This window comes from Muntiacus reevesi, chromosome 7 (assembly GCF_963930625.1).
Source record: "Muntiacus reevesi chromosome 7, mMunRee1.1, whole genome shotgun sequence".
NCBI lineage: Eukaryota > Metazoa > Chordata > Mammalia > Artiodactyla > Cervidae > Muntiacus > Muntiacus reevesi.
This window is the reverse complement of record NC_089255.1, coordinates 12,730,311-12,747,701: the sequence shown is the minus strand read 5'-3', so window position 1 is coordinate 12,747,701 and position 17,391 is coordinate 12,730,311. Positions and strand designations below refer to the sequence as shown.

Sequence of the window (17,391 nt, the reverse complement as noted above, 5' to 3'; positions counted from 1 at the left end):
CATAGCTTCTCTTTCAGGGATCAAGTGTCTTTTAATTTCATGGCTGCAGTCACCATCTGCAGTGATTTTGGAACCCAAAAAAATAAAGCCTGTCACTGTTTCCATTGTTTCCCCATCTATTTGCCATGAAGTGATGGGACCAGATGCCTTGACCTTAGTTTTCTGGATGTTGAGTTTTAAGTCAACTTTTTCACTCTCCTCTTTCACTTTCATCATGAGGCTCTTTAATTCTTCACTTTCTGCCATAAGGGTGGTGTCATCTGCATAGCTAAGGTTGCTGATATTTCCCCCGGCAATCTTGATTCTGGCTTGTGCTTCATCCAGCCTGGCATTTTGCATGATGAGACTATTTTAAAAGCCCTTTTCTGAGAGTTGGGAGACACTGAACCTTGGCTCAGTAACCTTGGGCATGTTGCTTTACTTCGCTGGGCCTCAGTTTCCTTATCTGCTGGGCCTCAGTGTCCTCATCTGCAATGTGAGAGTTGCATTAGTCCTGTCTGTTGGGTGTGAGTAGCCAGCAGGGCAGTGGGTGTGAGGCTGTATCCTCAGCTGTCCTCTCAGCAGAGCTCTTCTTGCCAAGGGAGGATGTTGGAATCCGTTTGTGAAGGCAGAGTCTCTGAGGGCTAAGAATGGCCTCAGGTTCATCATAAACATGAGGGGTGAGGAGTACTGAACCACCTCTGGGAGCCCAGTGACATGCCTGACCCAGCCAGGTGCTCCCCACCCTTTGAGGTCATAAGAATATGGGGCAGAAACAAGCCCATCTGGCACTTGGGGTGTTCTTGTCCTCACACTCTTTCTCCTTCCTTCCTAGAACACTGGATATTTTCTCTGCCAAGAACTTGAGGAGCTGCTGGGTGTGTGGATGCCCATCCAGCCTTCTCAGAGCTTATGCCCAATAATAGTCATATTCACACGAGCAGCAAACACTTACTGAGTACCCACCACACGCTTTATCTCTGTTCCTCACAAGCACCCTACAGAAGTGCACTTTCACGTTCTTCAGCTTGAGAATGAGCTGAAGTTCAAACAGGATGTGTGACTTGTGTAGGATCACAAAGCCTGCAGTGGTGGGAGCACCACAACTCTCCTCTATTGGATGACGGACATTGATTGATGGGTCACCATGGAACTATGCAAATTTGGGTTCAAATCTTGGTGCGCCAATCCCTGCTGTCCCTATTAGTAGGTCACTTATCCTGCCTATGTCTGAATTTCCTCAACTATTCAGAGGAGAGTGAGAATCTTCAAATGGAAAGTTCATGGCTTAGTGGCTAAAACACAGTAGAGGCCCAGTAATTATTGGTGAACTATGAGAGTGTAGGGAAACATTGCTTCCCTCAAGCCCAGCACTCCCTTCCAAGGAGAATGTCAGGATGAGTTATGCCCAGGCATTCTCAATGCAACAGAGCCATACATATGCACAGCTGCTGTCCCAAGCAAATCCAGTCAAGCACCTGTGGGTTACCCTGAATGGTCAGTCTCAGGATGCACTGCAGCATGGACATACATTTCAATGCATAGGGAAATGAACATAGGGATGGAATTGGGAAGAGAGTCTGGGCATTTTCCATGTTAGCTTGGCAGCAGCAATGAAATCACTTGGGGTATGAATTGCTGCACTACATTGAGGCTGCAGAGTGAGAGGAGAGAGCCCTGGGCTGAAAGGCAAGAAACCAAGTTTCTAACTCTGGTTCTTCTCACTTTGGAAGCTTCCATTTCTCATCTGTAAAGTGGAAATGAAGTTCTCTACCCAACAGAAACCATGGTGTAGGAGCTCATCGTTAAAATGGCAGTGTTTAAAATTGGGTGTGGCGTTGGTTCAGCACCTCGGACAGTCCCTGTGAGCTGTTCTTGCTTCATTAGAACCCGGGGTCTTTACCCAGCCAGAGCACCTGGGTGAACGGGGGTAGGGGAATGTAGAGTGAGGGTCACAGGTCTCAAGGTGGCAGAGTCCTGGGACTGTCCAAGTGAGGGATGATTCACAAGTGAGAGGAGTCTCTCTGAATGGTCGTTGAGGGGACTAAGTGGAGGTTTCCATCCACTTGGAAGTTGGGGGTCTCATCACCCCCTCCATGGCTTCTCATTACCCAGCGAACCTCAGTCCTTATAAGTTACTCTTAAAACTAGTTAGCTCACCCTGACCTCGTCTCCTGCTCCTTGCCACAAACCTGCACTGTGGGACACACATTCACTTTTCCCCAAACAGTGTCTGCTTCAGGACTCCGCCTATGCCACTTTTTCAAGCTTTTCCCTCTTCCTGAGACACCCTCCCCCACTGTCCTTATCTCAGTCTGTGAAAATTCTTCTCAGCCTCTCAGGCTAAAGTCAAAGGCTGCCTTTTCCACGAGGTGTTCCCTGAATATTCCTCACTTTAGAATTAACCCTTCCATCTCCTCTGTTCCCACAGCACGTGGCTCAGAGTCTGAATCCCTCCAGCCTCCTACTGCCTTCCCCAGTGCATGCCTACCACATGAATATCTTGTTCAGTACACTTTGAAATGAATACAAATCTTGGGAAGAGTGATGAAATGCCCATAGCAGAAATTCCAGAACTGACCTTTATAGGAAGGAAATTCATGGCATTTCCAAAGGGGCTTGCCAGCAGGGTGGGAGCTTAAGTCTACCCATGGGCTTCTCTGCACATCAGATAAACAGGCAGCTGCAGGGGGCCTGGAGCAGCTAGCCCCCAACATCAATTCCAGGTTCGGTGGGCAAATGATGTAAGTTTCTACCTCAGCAATACTGTGGAGTGGTGTTACTCAGAAATGCTGGAGGGAAAGTCTCTGCCTTCAAATAGCAGCTTTGCTGAATATTAGTTGTGTGACCTTGGGCAACATACAACCTTTCCGTGCCTCTGTTTTCTCGTATGTGAAAGGGTAATAATAATAAAGTCCAGTGAGTTACTGGGCTGATTAAATTAATTCATACATATAAAATAACTAGAATACCTGGCATATTAGTCATCCTTCAACAAGTATTAGCTATTTTCATCACCACTGTTGTGGATGCTGCCACTGCTATTTTTGTTGTTATTTATCCAAAGGGGTCCCCCAGCTGAAGAGGTTGACTGGTCCTGGCCAGAGTCCCCTGTTGGGGGGTACAGGTGGAAATGGAAGTGAGGGGAAGAGCAGAGCTGAAACTTCCTCCCGGCTGGGAGCGGCAGGGTCCCCAAGGGCTCCAGGGTTCCCAGGAACAGCTGCAGAACCAAGAATAGACTTTCTCATCACAGCGGGGAGAAGACCGGCTCCTCAGCCCCTCCATGCTCCTCCGTTGACCAGCTTTCCTTAATTAAGGCCTCACCTAGGTGGCCAGCCTGATGAAGCCTCCTCCGCTGCTCTAAAACTAATTGCTGCCACGTTGGTGCCTGGAGTGAGCAGCCTGTGAGGTCACCGCCGGAGCTACAAAGACTTGATTTCCCAGACCTCCTCCCCCCATCGAACCCGTGTGGCTGGGAGATAAGGGACCTTCTGGTCATTCCTCACACAGATGCTCCGTTTCAGCTCAGGCTATAATGGGGACAGGGAGTGTGGGAGAGGGGGGAGGGGGGCCTGGTGTCCCCTCCCCTGGGACTCAAGGCCTATATTTCTCCCCTGGATGACAGAATTTCTATTACCTTAAAGGGCTCATCTATTTATGCTGCAATTTTTTGAAGCCCTGTCTGCCGTTATTGAACCTTGCATGCTGGCAAGGGGAACGGGCACTCCATCACCCAAATGAACAAACTCGTTTCCCCATTTTTCTCCCCTTTCTCTGTGCTGTCGGTAGGTCATATGCAAACCTCAGCCACTCAGGCTGGTGAAGGCAGGAGGGGGGTGAGAATTACGAAAATCCAGATCAGTGGAGCAGTGATTGAATTTTCCTCTGAGGTTTCCTATGTCCTTTAAAGTCGTCACCATCCTCCCGTGCGCACACGGCCCCCACCAGCTGGGTGAAGTGCGTGTCTGCCTCTTGTATGGCTCCTGAGCTGAAACTAGGGGGCAAGGGCAGCTACGGGGCCAGAAGAGAAGGTGGACTGAAAATTAGAGCCAGGTGACATGTGTATAATGTGTGTGCATTTCCTGTTGTAATTGTTTTGTTCTTCGTCAAACGGAGGTCTCTAGACGATTAGCCCTGTGCCTGGGAAACTAGCTTCTCATCCCCTGCCCCTCACTGTTGACTAGCTTCCTAATTTCTACACTAAAAGGTTTTCCTGGATGCTGAGCTGGGGATGAAGAATTTACCCTCTAGCTGCCATGTGTATGTGAGCAGAGGCGCACAGGAGAATAGTAGAATGATCCAAAAATATAAACATACACACACACTGTCCAGTACTCAAACCCTAGCTCTGAAGTCATCTGTTGAGTGGCCTTGGCCCTGTTATTTATGCTTCTCAAACCTTAGTTTTTTCATCTATAAAACAAGGGAAATAATGGTATTATGTTCTAGAATTATTTTTAGGATTGGATTAGATAAAACATGCATGATGCTTAGGGGAAAGCCTGGCAGGTACTGAATGTTCAATAAGTACTTGTTGAGGTCCCTTCTGTTTACTGGAGGCAGAGGGCATGGACTGTGGGGTCAGACAGGTCTGGATTGGAATGTCAAGTCTGCTGCTCAGCATCTGTGTGACCTCAGGCAACATACTCAGCCTCTCTTCCCATCTCTTAAATGGGTTAAACACACCTGCCCTTCCTGGTCCATGTGAGCACAAAACAGGAGTTAGCTTTCACGGTGGCAGAGTTGACAGAATGCTCAGTGCTTCTCTAGTGCACCCTGTTATTTTACAAAGGAGGCAACTGAGGCCCAGACAGGGCAAGTGACTTATCTTAGGTCACACAGCAAATCATTGGCGGACCTGGGATGTGAAGCAAGTGACATAGCTCCCATCCAATGCTTTTTCCACCTTCGCCTCTGTCTCGTGAGTTTGCTGTCCCCAAATCAGCAGACACCTACTGATTTCTCCCAGGGCAGGGAGGGATGGGGGTGTCGCCAGCATGTTAAATCATGTTGGCAATTAATCCACAGAGCAAAATAGAGAAAACTGGTTTTATGTCACAAAGGCTGAGTCCAACCTTCCCCCTTTGGGACTCCATGGTTTGTGGCCTTATTAGGGAAAACTGCTGACTCTTCTGTTCTAAAAAATAAACGGTCCCCATGTCACAGCACCTTCTCCCCGCCGTGCTCCTCGTGTCTTCGTCACTGCCCTCAGGACTGGGGTCCGGACCTGGGACTTGGGTCTCAGGCCTGCTGCCCGCAACTCTCTCAGTGCAGTAGAGGCTATTGGGGCAGGTTTGAGGCGTCCCTAAACAGGCCTTAAACACTCCCAGTTTTCCTTTTGTCCAAGTCTCTGGAGATGGGAATGGCTACCCACTTCTTGCCTGCAGAATCCATGGACAGAGGATCCCGGCAGGCTACAGTCCATAGGATTGCAAAGAATCGGACTTGACTAAGCAACTAACACTTTCACTTCTGACGGTGTTGGGGTTTCTTCCCGTGCCAGCTCCCACTCCTGGTCACCCCGCAGACTCCGGAGGGTGGGTGTGGCTGGGCATGAGTCAGAGGAGCTTCCCCGAAAGGTCTGGAGGAAGTGGATGGCCGAGTGGGGTGATAGTGGCCCACATTTGGAGTACTGAGGGAGTGTGGCAGGCCCTAGGCCAGGCTCTCTTGTTTTTCACACATCATCTTATTTAATCTTTACAGCAACCCTACAGGTAGGGGATGTGAGGATCCCCATTTTGCAGATGAAAAAACTGAGTCTCAGAGAGCTGAAGCAACTTTTCTAGTTGGTCAGTGGCTTCCTGGAGTTGTCTATAGCTGTTTGAACTCAGAACCTGCACTTTGAACCTCAACGGAAAGTTATCTGGAGAGGAGAGGACTATGGATCTGTGGTAAATAATTAGCTTTGATGTTTCCTCAGGCCTTTTTCCAGGATGTGGGACAAGCCCAGCCACTTTATTTCTTAGTTGGAGCCTAGTGACTTCCTGCCCTTGTTGTCAAGGGCAAATGGCTGGCACCTTCAGTATCCCTCCCTTCCTGTGGGGCGGCACTTTACAGTTTACCCAGCTAGCTGTCCCACCTAAGATCGTTAATCCTCACGGCTCCCCTGTGAGGAAAGCAAGGCCAGTATGGTGGGCTGTATCTCACAGATGAGGAAACACAAGTTCAGAGCAGTTATGAGACCTGGCCTGTGAGAACCTCGAGCTGGGCCTAGAACCCAGGCTCATGGCTCTAAGGCCAGGCTCGCCTTAGGACAGCGGTGCGGGAAGGGGGAAGTCAGTGCTGAGCGGAGACCAACGGGGGCTGGACCTGGCCCCCAGCCTGGCTCCACCTCCTTGCTGTTTGACTCTTCCCAAGGACCTTAACATCTCTGTGCCTTAACTTCGTCTTCCGCAAACTGGGGCACAAGCCCTGTGCCTGGTGTCCTTGGTCTGGGGTAAATCTGAGATGAGACACATTGTTGAGGGGGTAAATCTGAGATGAGATACATTGTTGAGAAGGCTGGAAGCAATCCAGAAGTGAAAGTGAAAGTCACTCAGTCGCCTCCGACTCTTTGCAACCCCATGGACTGTATCCATGGAATTCTCCAGGCCAGAATACTGGGGTGGGTAGCCTTTTCCTTCTCCAGCGGATCTTCCTGACCCAGGAATCGAACCAGGAGAACTTCCAGGGGAAACTTCCCAACCCAGGGATCAGGGATCGAATCCAGATCTCCCACACAGCGGGTGGATTCTTTACCAGCTGAGCCACAGGAGAAGCCCAAGAATACTGGAGTGGGTAGCTTATCCCTTCTACAGCGGATCTTCCTGGCCCAGGAATGGAGCCAGGATCGCCTGCATTGCAGGCAGATTCTTTACCAGTTGAGCTGTGAGGGAAGCCCACACTAACACCCTCACCAAGCCTTGGGTCTGGAACAAAGGAGAAGCCACTCCCCTCCTGTTACCCCTGCTCTGAAGCGCCAAAGCCCCACCCAGCCTGGCCGCTCCCCAGCCATCTCCTCGCTAAGTCGTTTAGCACCAATAATCCATCTGCAGGAGTAATTATGGACCCCAGGAGGGGAAGGGATTCCTGCCAGAGATGTGATTATGTCTGGAAAATGAAAGATGTTGAGAAAAATGTCTTGAATAAATTGCTTTAAGGTGGGGCTAACAGAAAGACTAATATTGGGAGTAAATGAAAAACAAAACTCAAAAGTTCTCTCCAAAAACACTACTAAATAATTGTTCTCTCCTCTCCTAAAAGTTCTGAGTATGAATTCCCTGAGACAGGCCCAAGGGAGTGAGTCCCCAGTGGCTCTGCCTTTGACAGAGATGGCCCAGGGGAGCAGGGGCATGGGGAAAGCAAAGGAGAGAGTGGGCGCTGAGCAGGCTGGGCCTGGCCAGGTGAGCACCGCTGCTCAGCCCGGCAGGACGGAGTCACAGTCCGGAGCAGGGCTGTGACAGCAAGTGCGGTGCCTGACCTTCACCCGCCGTGTGGGGAGACGGTGACATCACAGTCTAGAGACCCAGCACGCCGTAGGTGTCCGGTAGATGCTGGTTCCCATCACTCCCGTGGTCCTTCAGTGGAGGCTGCTAGCTGAGTAGGGAGAGCATGGGCTCTGAGTCAGGGACCCTGAGTCTGAATCTCAGCCTTGATGCTCGCCAACTGGGTCACCTGCTCGCCAGCAGGGCCAGCTCTTGAGCCTCTCTCTGCTCACCTCATGCGTGGAGTACCTTCTAGGATGGTATGAGGGTGAAACAGGGCAAGCAATACCAAAGTGGCACAGAGCAGGTAAATCTTACATTTCTTTTTTTTAGTCAATTAACTTTTATTTTTAGCTGTGCTGGGTCTTGGTTGCTACACACAGATTTTCTCTGCTTGCGGTGTGAGGGCTTCTCATTGTAGCAGCTCTTCTTGTGGAGCACAGGCTCTAGGCATGCAGGCACAGTAGTTGTGGTACTTGAGCGTAGCAGCTCCTCCACATGTACAATCTTCCTGGACCAGGGATGGAACCCATGTCCCCTGCATTGGCAGGCAGAGTCTCAACCACTGGACCACCAGGGAAGCCCAATCTTTAAAAAAGTTTCTTTCCTCCCATTTGCAGTGGGCTTAGGTTCATATTCAGCTGCATGTAACAATCAAAATGCCTAGAGCTTTTATACCAATTCCTCTGGGCCAGGCACTATCCTAAGAACACTATGTGTGTTAATTTACTTAATCATCACCCCTACCCTCAGAAGAAAGTACTATTCTAATCCCATTTTTGCAGATAGGGAAACTGAGATACAGGCTGGTGAATGACTTGCAAAAAGTTTGTTCATTTTACCCCCAATAATGCTAAAAGAAGAAGTTGCCCAAGGTCCCAGAAGTGTCAGAGCCAGAACCTGAACTTAGTAAAGTTCTAGAGCCCACTGGCTTGATCAGCCTTCTGCCACTGATCTGCCTCTCCTGTGGGCAAAGCCAGAGTCACCATCGCTGCCCCTCACTGGGAGGGAACCTGAACCATGGCCACAGGCTGCTCCAGCCACGCGAGCTGAATTAGGAAGTGGTGTCAGACTCTAGGGCAGGGCTTCCCTGCTGGCTCCGTGGTAAAGAATCCCCCTGCCAGTGCAGAAGACATGGATTTGATCCTGAAGATCCCACATGCCTCAAGGCCACTAAACCCACAAGCCACAACTATTGAGCCTGTGCTCTAGAGCCCATGCACAACTACCGAAGCCCAGGTGCCCTAGAGCCTGTGCTCCACAACAAGAAAAGTTACAATGAGAAGCAAGCCCGTGCACCGCAGCTAGAAAGTAGCCTCTGCTCACTGCAGCTAGAGAAAACTTGCCTGTAGCAACAAAGACCCAGCATAGCCAAAAATAAGCAAATAGATACAATTATTTTGAAAAAACCACTATAGGGCAACCAGGCATCTGTCAAGGAGCTGAGCGGAAGTGTTAATTTCCCAGGCCATGGTGTGGATGGAGCACCCAGTCATCACCATGACACTCATCTGTTTCGCAGTTCTTCCCCTACAACACACTCCCACATCCATCACCATGGGTGTTCCCTCAGCCCTCTGAGGTTAAATGCCACTGTTGTCATTTTACACACAAGGACACAGTCACGGCAAGGTTACATAACTCTGAGCATCTCAGCTCTCAAACCCAAGACCCAGCCACTCCCCAGACAAACACTGCCACGATGAACCTCTCCTGCCCTGTCTCCCTCTGAGGCCTCACTGCCCTCTTTTCCCTCTGGCCTTTAACCCCAGACACCCTCTGCCCAAAGCTCGAAGCCACCTTATCCCTTCCTGCAAGGAGGTCTAAACTGAGCTCCCGTCAAACCCGCCTCCCTGAGGCCTCAAGTTCTTAAAAGAGGAGCACATCCCAGGCCCATATTTTGTGTAGTGATGAATTCTGAGAACTTGTCTGAGACACCTCCGGAGCCCAGAAAAATCTGGAGGAAAGCAGTGTTATAGAGACTTGAATAGTTTATAGAGTTGGGGGATGGAAAGGATGGACAGCTTGGACAGCGTGTGCATGTCTGCTAAGTAGCTTCAGTCATGTCCAACCCTTTGCGACACTGTGGACTGCAGCCCGCCAGACTCCTCCCTCCATGGGATTCTCCAGGCAAGAACACTGGAGTGGGGTTGCCATGCCCTCCTCCAGAGGATCTTCCCCACCCAGGGACTGAACAGTAGAGGCACCCTTTCCCACCTCCATTTCTTTTTGTTCACCAGTAGAAGCCTCTCAGGCTTCAGCTTTACCTTTCTTGCATGCATTCTGTAACTTTTAAAAAAATGCTTCCACAATCAATAAGCCATGGGATTTTGCCTGAGCCTTGACTCTCAACCTCTCTTCAACAGAAGCGAGTAGACCAGATTTCTGCCTTCAGGGGAGGGGTATTCCAAAAATAGGTTGGAACACTGAGGTACTTGCCTGCTCTTGGAGACGTGCCTTTGTCTAGTTTTTAAATTTTAAAAAACCTTTATTGAAGTATAGTTGACTTATAATGTTGTGTTAATTTCTGCTTATAGCAAAGTGACTCAGATGTACACATATATATGTGTGTATATATATATTTTTCATATTCTTTTCCATTATGTTTACACGGGATAGTGAAAGTAGTTTCCTGTGCTATACAGTAGGACCTTGTTGTTTATCCATCCTACATATAATATTTGGCATCTGCTGTTCCCAAACTCCCAATCCTTCCTTCCCTTACCCCGCCCCCTTGACAGCCACAAAGGGGTTCTCTCTGTTCTCTCTCTCTGTCACTGAGTCTGTTTCTGCTTCACAGAAACGTTCATTTGTGTCATATTTAGATTCCACATATAAGTGATATCATGTGGTATTTGTCTTTCTCTTTCTGACTTGTTTCACTTAGTATGATGCTCTCTAGGCTCATCCATGTTGCTGCAAATGGCGTTATTTCATTCTTTTTAATAGCTGGGTAATATTCCATTATGTGTACACACAACCACATCTTCTCCATTCATCTGTAGATGGACGTTTATGTTACTTCCATGTTTTGGCTATTGTAAGTAGTGCTGCTATGAACATGGGGGTGCAAGTAACTTTTGAATTGTAGTTTTGTCTGGGTATATGCCCAGGAGTAGAAATGTTGGCTCACATGGCAACTCTATTTTTAGTTTTTTGTGAAACCTCCATGCTATTTTCCATGGCGGCTGCACCAACTTACGTTTCCACCAACAGTGTAAAATGGTTCCCTTTCTCCATATTCTCTCCAGTATTTATTATTTGTAGACTTTTTAATGATGGCTATTCTGACCAGTGTAAAGCAGTACCTCATTGCAGTTTTGATTTGCATTTCTGTAATAATTAGCAACGATGAACATCTTTCCATGTGCCCATTGGCCATTTGTATGTCTTCTTGGGAAAAATGTCTATTAGCTCTTCTGCCTATTTTTTGATCAGGTTGGGTTTTGTTATTATTGAATTAAATGAGTTGTTTGTATTTCAGAAATTAAACCCTTATTGGTCACATCATTTGCAAACATTTTCCCCCAGTTCATGATTTGTCTTTTCATTTTGTTTATGGTTTCCATTGCTGTGCAAAAACTTATAAGTTTGTTTAGGTCCCATTTGTTTGTTTTTGCTTTTACTTATATTGTCTTGAGAGACTGATCTAAGAGAACTTTGGTATGATTTATGTCAGAGAATGTTTTGCCTATGCTTTTAGGAGCTTTATGGTGCTTTTTCTTATTTAAGTCTTTAAGCCTTTTAGAGTTTACTTTTGTGTATGGTGTAAAGGTGTGTTCTAACTTCATTGATTTACATGTGGTGGTTCAACTTTTTCAACTGCACTTGAAGAGACTATCTTTCCCTTATTGTATATTCTTGCCTCCTTTATCAAAAATTAATTTTCTATAGGTGTGTGGTTTTATTTCTTGACTCTCTATTCTGTTCCATTGTTCTATATGTCTGTTTTTGTGCCAAGACCACACTGTTTTGATTATTGTAGCTTGGTAGTATTGTCTGAAGTCTGGGAGAGTTATGCCTCTTGCTTTGTTCTTTTTCCTCAGGATTGCTTTGGCAATTCTGCATCTTTTATGGTTCTGTATAAATTTTAGGACTATTTGTTCTAGTTCTGTAAAAAAAAAAAAAAAAGTCACAAACATTTGATGGGGAGCACATCAAATCTGCAGATTGCTTTGGGTAGTGTGGCCATTTAAACAATATTAATTCTTCCAGTTCAAGACCGTGGGCTATCTTTCTCTTTCTTTGCATCATCTTCAGTTTCTTTTATTAATGTTTTGTAGTTCTCAGCATGCAAGTCTTTCACCTTGCTGAGGTTTCTTTCTTTTCTTAGTTATCAAAGATTATAATTGTATAATATGGGGAAGTATAGGACAAAATACAATTATTAGAGGGCAATTGCTCCACAAAATTGTGTTGGCCTCTGGCACCCATCAACATGCATCAGGCACAGATGTACATATGTCCCCTCCCATCTCCCTGTCTATCCCACCCCACTAGGTTGTCACAGAACACTGGGTCAAGCTCCCTGTTTTACACAGAATTCTCACTTGCCGTCTGTTTTACATATGGTAATGTATATGTTTCCATGCTGTTTGCTCAAGTTGTCCCACTCTCTCCTTCCCCCACTGTGTCCCCAAGTCTGTTGTCTATGTCAGTATCTCCATTGCTGCCCAGCAATTAACGCATGCATATGGAATCTAGAAAGATGGTACTGATGAATCTATTTGCAGGTTTATTTCTAAGTATTTTTGAGGCAATTTTAAGAGGGATTGTTTGTTTACATTCCCTTTCTGATAGTTTGTTGTGAGTGTAAAGAAATGCAGTTGATTTCTATATGTTAATCTTGTATCCTGCTACCTTGCTGTGTTCATTTATTGGTTCTAGTAGTTTTTGTGTGTTGTCTTTAGGATTTTCCGTTTATAGAAAAATAAGACCACTTCACAAATTTGGTGTCATCTTTGTGTGGGGGCCATGCTAATCCTTTGTGTATCATTCCAATTCCAATATATGTGCTGCTGAAGCCAGCGCCCGCCTTTGTCTTTAGGGTAAAGTTTGGAGCCTTCCTAGCTGGGACAGTCTAACCTGCAGGCTCCTGTCCCACTGCTACCCTTCAGGTTTGGTGCTCCAGGAAATCCAAATGGATTGCCTTACCCTAGAGAGCCACCCACCTCCCATGTGCAGTGTCTCCTCTATAACTTTTTTCAGTCTGTCCTTTCCCTGGAATGCCCTTGCTCTCTATCCTCCTGGCTGAATTCTGCTGTGTTCAGCTCGGCTGCCATCCCCTCATAAAGCCTCTTTGCTTTCTTGCTGTGGGACTCTACCTTCCCACAGGACACCAGCATACCCACTCTAGGGCACACTGTGGATGAGTCTGTCCTCTCTACCAGACAGCTGCTGGGGCAGGTCTGTCTGATTCATTCCTTTCCCCCATCCTGCCAGTCTCCTAACCCCAATTCACTCCCAGGCCTGCACAGAGAAAGGTCAGTAAATCTCTTTGAATAAGATCCCAGGTCCTTTAGAAGCATCCCATGAGTCATGAATGTGCCACACTTTGCTTGAACTCTAGTAAACTCCCCCATCAGCCCCTGCAGGACCCTCAGTCCCCACTGTCAGTATAGCTAGCCTGTGGCGCTAGAGGCCCCTGCCCCGGGTCCGCACCTCCCAGCCGCCACCTCCGAGGAGCTGGGTTCTGCAGTACAGATGCGCACATACCCCATGTATTCAAGCCTACCGTGTGAATCCAGCGTGTCCATGATGTGCACATCGCTCTCCAAGCCACTGTGATCAAATCCCCCCTGGGGCTCCATGGCCAGGATCAGCCCAAATGTCCTGCATCAGGTGCTAAGCTTACCTCACAACTGTCACGTCGCTGACACAGGACATGCCCCACCACAGTCACATACTGCATAGACCATGCAATTGTGGGGAGGGGAGCCTATAAGCTGCCGTTCAAACCAAGACACTAGGACAGTAAGCCAAAAATCCCATCCCTAACCTGCTCTTCCACACAGGCAACGCATCTGGACAACTGATATGCATAGGGCCCACGTGTATTATTTACATCACATATATCAGGAGTGTTTACCACTGTTTGCACACACATATCACCACCCTTATGGCAGACAGTGAAGAGGAATTAAAGAGCCTTTTGATGAAGGTGAAAGAAGAGAGTGGGAAAAGCTGGCTTAAGACTCAACATTCAAGAAATGAAGATCATGGCATCCAGTCCCATCACTTCATGGCAAATAGATGGGGAAACAATGGAAACAGTGACAGACTTTATTTTGGGGGGCTATAAAATCATCGTGGATGGTGACTACAGCCTTGAAATGAAAGGATGCTTGCTCCTTGGAAGAAAAGGAATGACAAACCTAGATAGCATATTTAAAAACAGAGACATCACTTTGCCTACAAAGGTTCATATAGTCAAAGTAGTTTTTTCCAGTAGTCATGTATGGATGTGAGAGATGGACAATAAAAAAAAAGGCTGAGCACTGAAGAATTGATGCCTTCAAACTGTGGTATTGGAAAGACTCGTAAGGGTCCCTTGGACAGCAAGGAGACCAAACCAGTCAATCCTAAAGGAAATCAACCCTGAATATTTATTGGAAGGATTGATGATAAAGCTGAAGCCCCAGTACTTTGGCCACTTGATGCAAAGAGCTGACTCATTGGAAAAGACCCTGATTCTGGGAAAGATTGAAGGAGGGAGGAGAAGGGGATGACAGAGGATGAGATGGCTGGTTGGCATCACCGACTCGATGGACATGAGTCTGAACAAACTCCAGGAGATGGTGAAGGACAGGGATGCCCAGCGTACTGCAGTCCATGGGGTCACACAGAGCCGGGCATGACTGAGGGACTGAGCAACAAGGCGCACATGCACACAGGCTCACCAGAAACAGCTGCAGAACATCTGGATGTAACAGGGAGGCACCCACCACACCCCTCCTGTGCTGCAGTCTCATCTTGTGCCTCTGCCCCTCCACATTGTGCTCACACACTCTAAATGCTCGTGAAGACCCCTGTCCCCACCAGCATGGGATTTCCCAGCAGTTTAGAGGCAATGTTTTTTTTTTTCTTTTTTTTTTTCTTTTTTTAATTTTATTTTATTAGTTGGAGGCCAATTACTTCACAACATTTCAGTGGGTTTTGTCATACATTGACACGAATCAGCCATTGAGTTACACGTATTCCCCATCCCGATCCCCCCTCCCACCTCCCTCTCCACCCGACTCCTCTGGGTCCTCCCAGTGCACCAGGCCCGAGCACTCGTCTCATGCATCCCACCTGGGCTAGTGATCTGATTCACCATAGATAATATACATGCTGTTCTTTTGAAACATCCCACCCTCACCTTCTCCCACGGAGTTCAAAAGTCTGTTCTGTACTTCTGTGTCTCTTTTTCTGTTTTGCATATAGGGTTATCGTTACCATCTTTCTAAATTCCGTATATATGTGTTAGTATGCTGTAATGTTCTTTATCTTTCTGGCTTACTTCACTCTGTATAATGGGCTCCAGTTTCGTCCATCTCATTAGAACTGATTCAAATGAATTGTTTTTAACGGCTGAGTAATATTCCATGGTGTATATGTACCACAGCTTCCTTATCCATTCATCTGCTGATGGGCATCTAGGCTGCTTCCATGTCCTGGCTATTATAAACAGTGCTGCGATGAACATTGGGGTGCACGTGTCTCTTTCAGATCTGGTTTCCTCGGTGTGTATGCCCAGAAGTGGTATTGCTGGGTCATATGGCAGTTCTATTTCCAGTTTTTTAAGAAATCTCCACACTGTTTTCCATAGTGGCTGTACTAGTTTGCATTCCCACCAACAGTGTAAGAGGGTTCCCTTTTCTCCACACCCTCTCCAGCATTTATTGTTTGTAGACTTTTGGATAGCAGCCATCCTGACTGGCGTGTAATGGTATCTCATTGTGGTTTTGATTTGCATTTCTCTAATAATGAGTGATGTTGAGCATCTTTTCGTGTGTTTGTTAGCCATCTGTATGTCTTCTTTGGAGAAATGTCTGTTTAGTTCTTTGGCCCATTTTTTGATTGGGTCATTTATTTTTCTGGAATTGAGCTTCAGGAGTTGCTTGTATATTTTTGAGATTAATCCTTTGTCTGTTTCTTCATTTGCTATTATTTTCTCCCAATCTGAGGGCTGTCTTTTCACCTTACTTATAGTTTCCTTTGTAGTGCAAAAGCTTTTAAGTTTCATTAGGTCCCATTTGTTTAGTTTTGCTTTTATTTCCAATATTCTGGGAGGTGGGTCATAGAGGATCCTGCTGAGATTTATGTCAGAGAGTGTTTTGCCTATGTTCTCCTCTAGGAGTTTTATAGTTTCTGGTCTTACATTTAGATCTTTAATCCATTTTGAGTTTATTTTTGTGTATGGTGTTAGAAAGTGTTCTAGTTTCATTCTTTTACAAGTGGTTGACCAGTTTTCCCAGCACCACTTGTTAAAGAGGTTGTCTTTTTTCCATTGTATATCCTTGCCTCCTTTGTCAAAGATAAGGTGTCCATAGGTTCGTGGATTTATCTCTGGGCTTTCTATTCTGTTCCATTGATCTATATTTCTGTCTTTGTGCCAGTACCATACTGTCTTGATGACTGTGGCTTTGTAGTAGAGTCTGAAGTCAGGGAGGGTGATTCCTCCAGTTCCATTCTTCTTTCTCAAGATTACTTTGGCTATTCGTGGTTTTCTGTATTTCCATACAAATTGTGAAATTATTTGTTCTAGTTCTGTGAAAAATACCGTTGGTAGCTTGATAGGGACTGCATTGAATCTATAGATTGCTTTGGGTAGAATAGCCATTTTGACAATATTGATTCTTCCAATCCAAGAACACGGTATGTTTCTCCATCTGACAAACCATTAGCAAGACTCATTAAGAAACAAAGAGAGAAGAACCAAATTAACAAAATAAGAAATGAAAAGGGTGAGATCACAACAGACAACACTGAAATACAAAGGATCATAAGAGACTACTACCAGCAGCTCTATGCCAATAAAATGGACAACTTGGATGAAATGGACAAATTCTTAGAAAAGTATAACTTTCCAAAACTGAACCAGGAAGAAATAGAAGATCTTAACAGAACCATCACAAGCAAGGAAATCGAAACTGTAATCAAAAATCTTCCAGGAAACAAAAGCCCAGGACCAGATGGCTTCACAGCTGAATTCTACCAAAAATTTAGAGAAGAGCTAACACCTATCTTACTCAAACTCTTCCAGAAAATTGCAGAAGAAGGTAAGCTTCCAAACTCATTCTATGAGGCCACCATCACCCTAATTCCAAAACCAGACAAAGATGCCACAAAAAAAGAAAACTACAGGCCAATATCACTGATGAACATAGATGCAAAAATCCTTAACAAAATTCTAGCAAACAGAATCCAACAACATATTAAAAAAATCATACACCATGACCAAGTGGGCTTTATCCCAGGAATGCAAGGATTCTTTAATATCCGCAAGTCAATCAATGTAATACACCACATTAACAAATTGAAAGATAAAAACCATATGATTATCTCAATAGATGCAGAGAAAGCCTTTGACAAAATTCAACACCCATTTATGATTAAAACTCTCCAGAAAGCAGGAATAGAGGGAACGTACCTCAACATAATAAAAGCTATATATGACAAACCCACAGCAAGCATCACCCTCAATGGTGAAAAATTGAAAGCATTTCCCCTGAAATCAGGAACAAGACAGGGGTGCCCACTCTCACCACTACTATTCAACATAGTCTTGGAAGTTTTGGCCACAGCAATCAGAGCAGAAAAAGAAGTAAAAGGAATCCAGATAGGAAAAGAAGAAGTGAAACTCTCGCTGTTTGCAGATGACATGATCCTCTACATAGCAAACCCTAAAGACTCTACCAGAAAATTACTAGAGCTAATTAACGAATATAGTAAAGTTGCAGGATAT

General features: G+C 46.0%; 1 protein-coding gene and 1 non-coding gene across 2 annotated transcripts in view; one reads left to right on the top strand and one right to left on the bottom strand.

Annotated features, from left to right (window-relative positions):
- The window catches only part of MEGF11 (multiple EGF like domains 11), a 380,180-nt gene that overhangs the window by 317,281 nt on the left and 45,508 nt on the right, over positions 1 to 17,391 (top strand). The window lies entirely within an intron of this gene.
- Positions 12,368 to 12,473, bottom strand: LOC136172752 (U6 spliceosomal RNA). Its single transcript, XR_010664098.1, has one exon. It is a non-coding gene; the product is annotated as a U6 spliceosomal RNA (small nuclear RNA).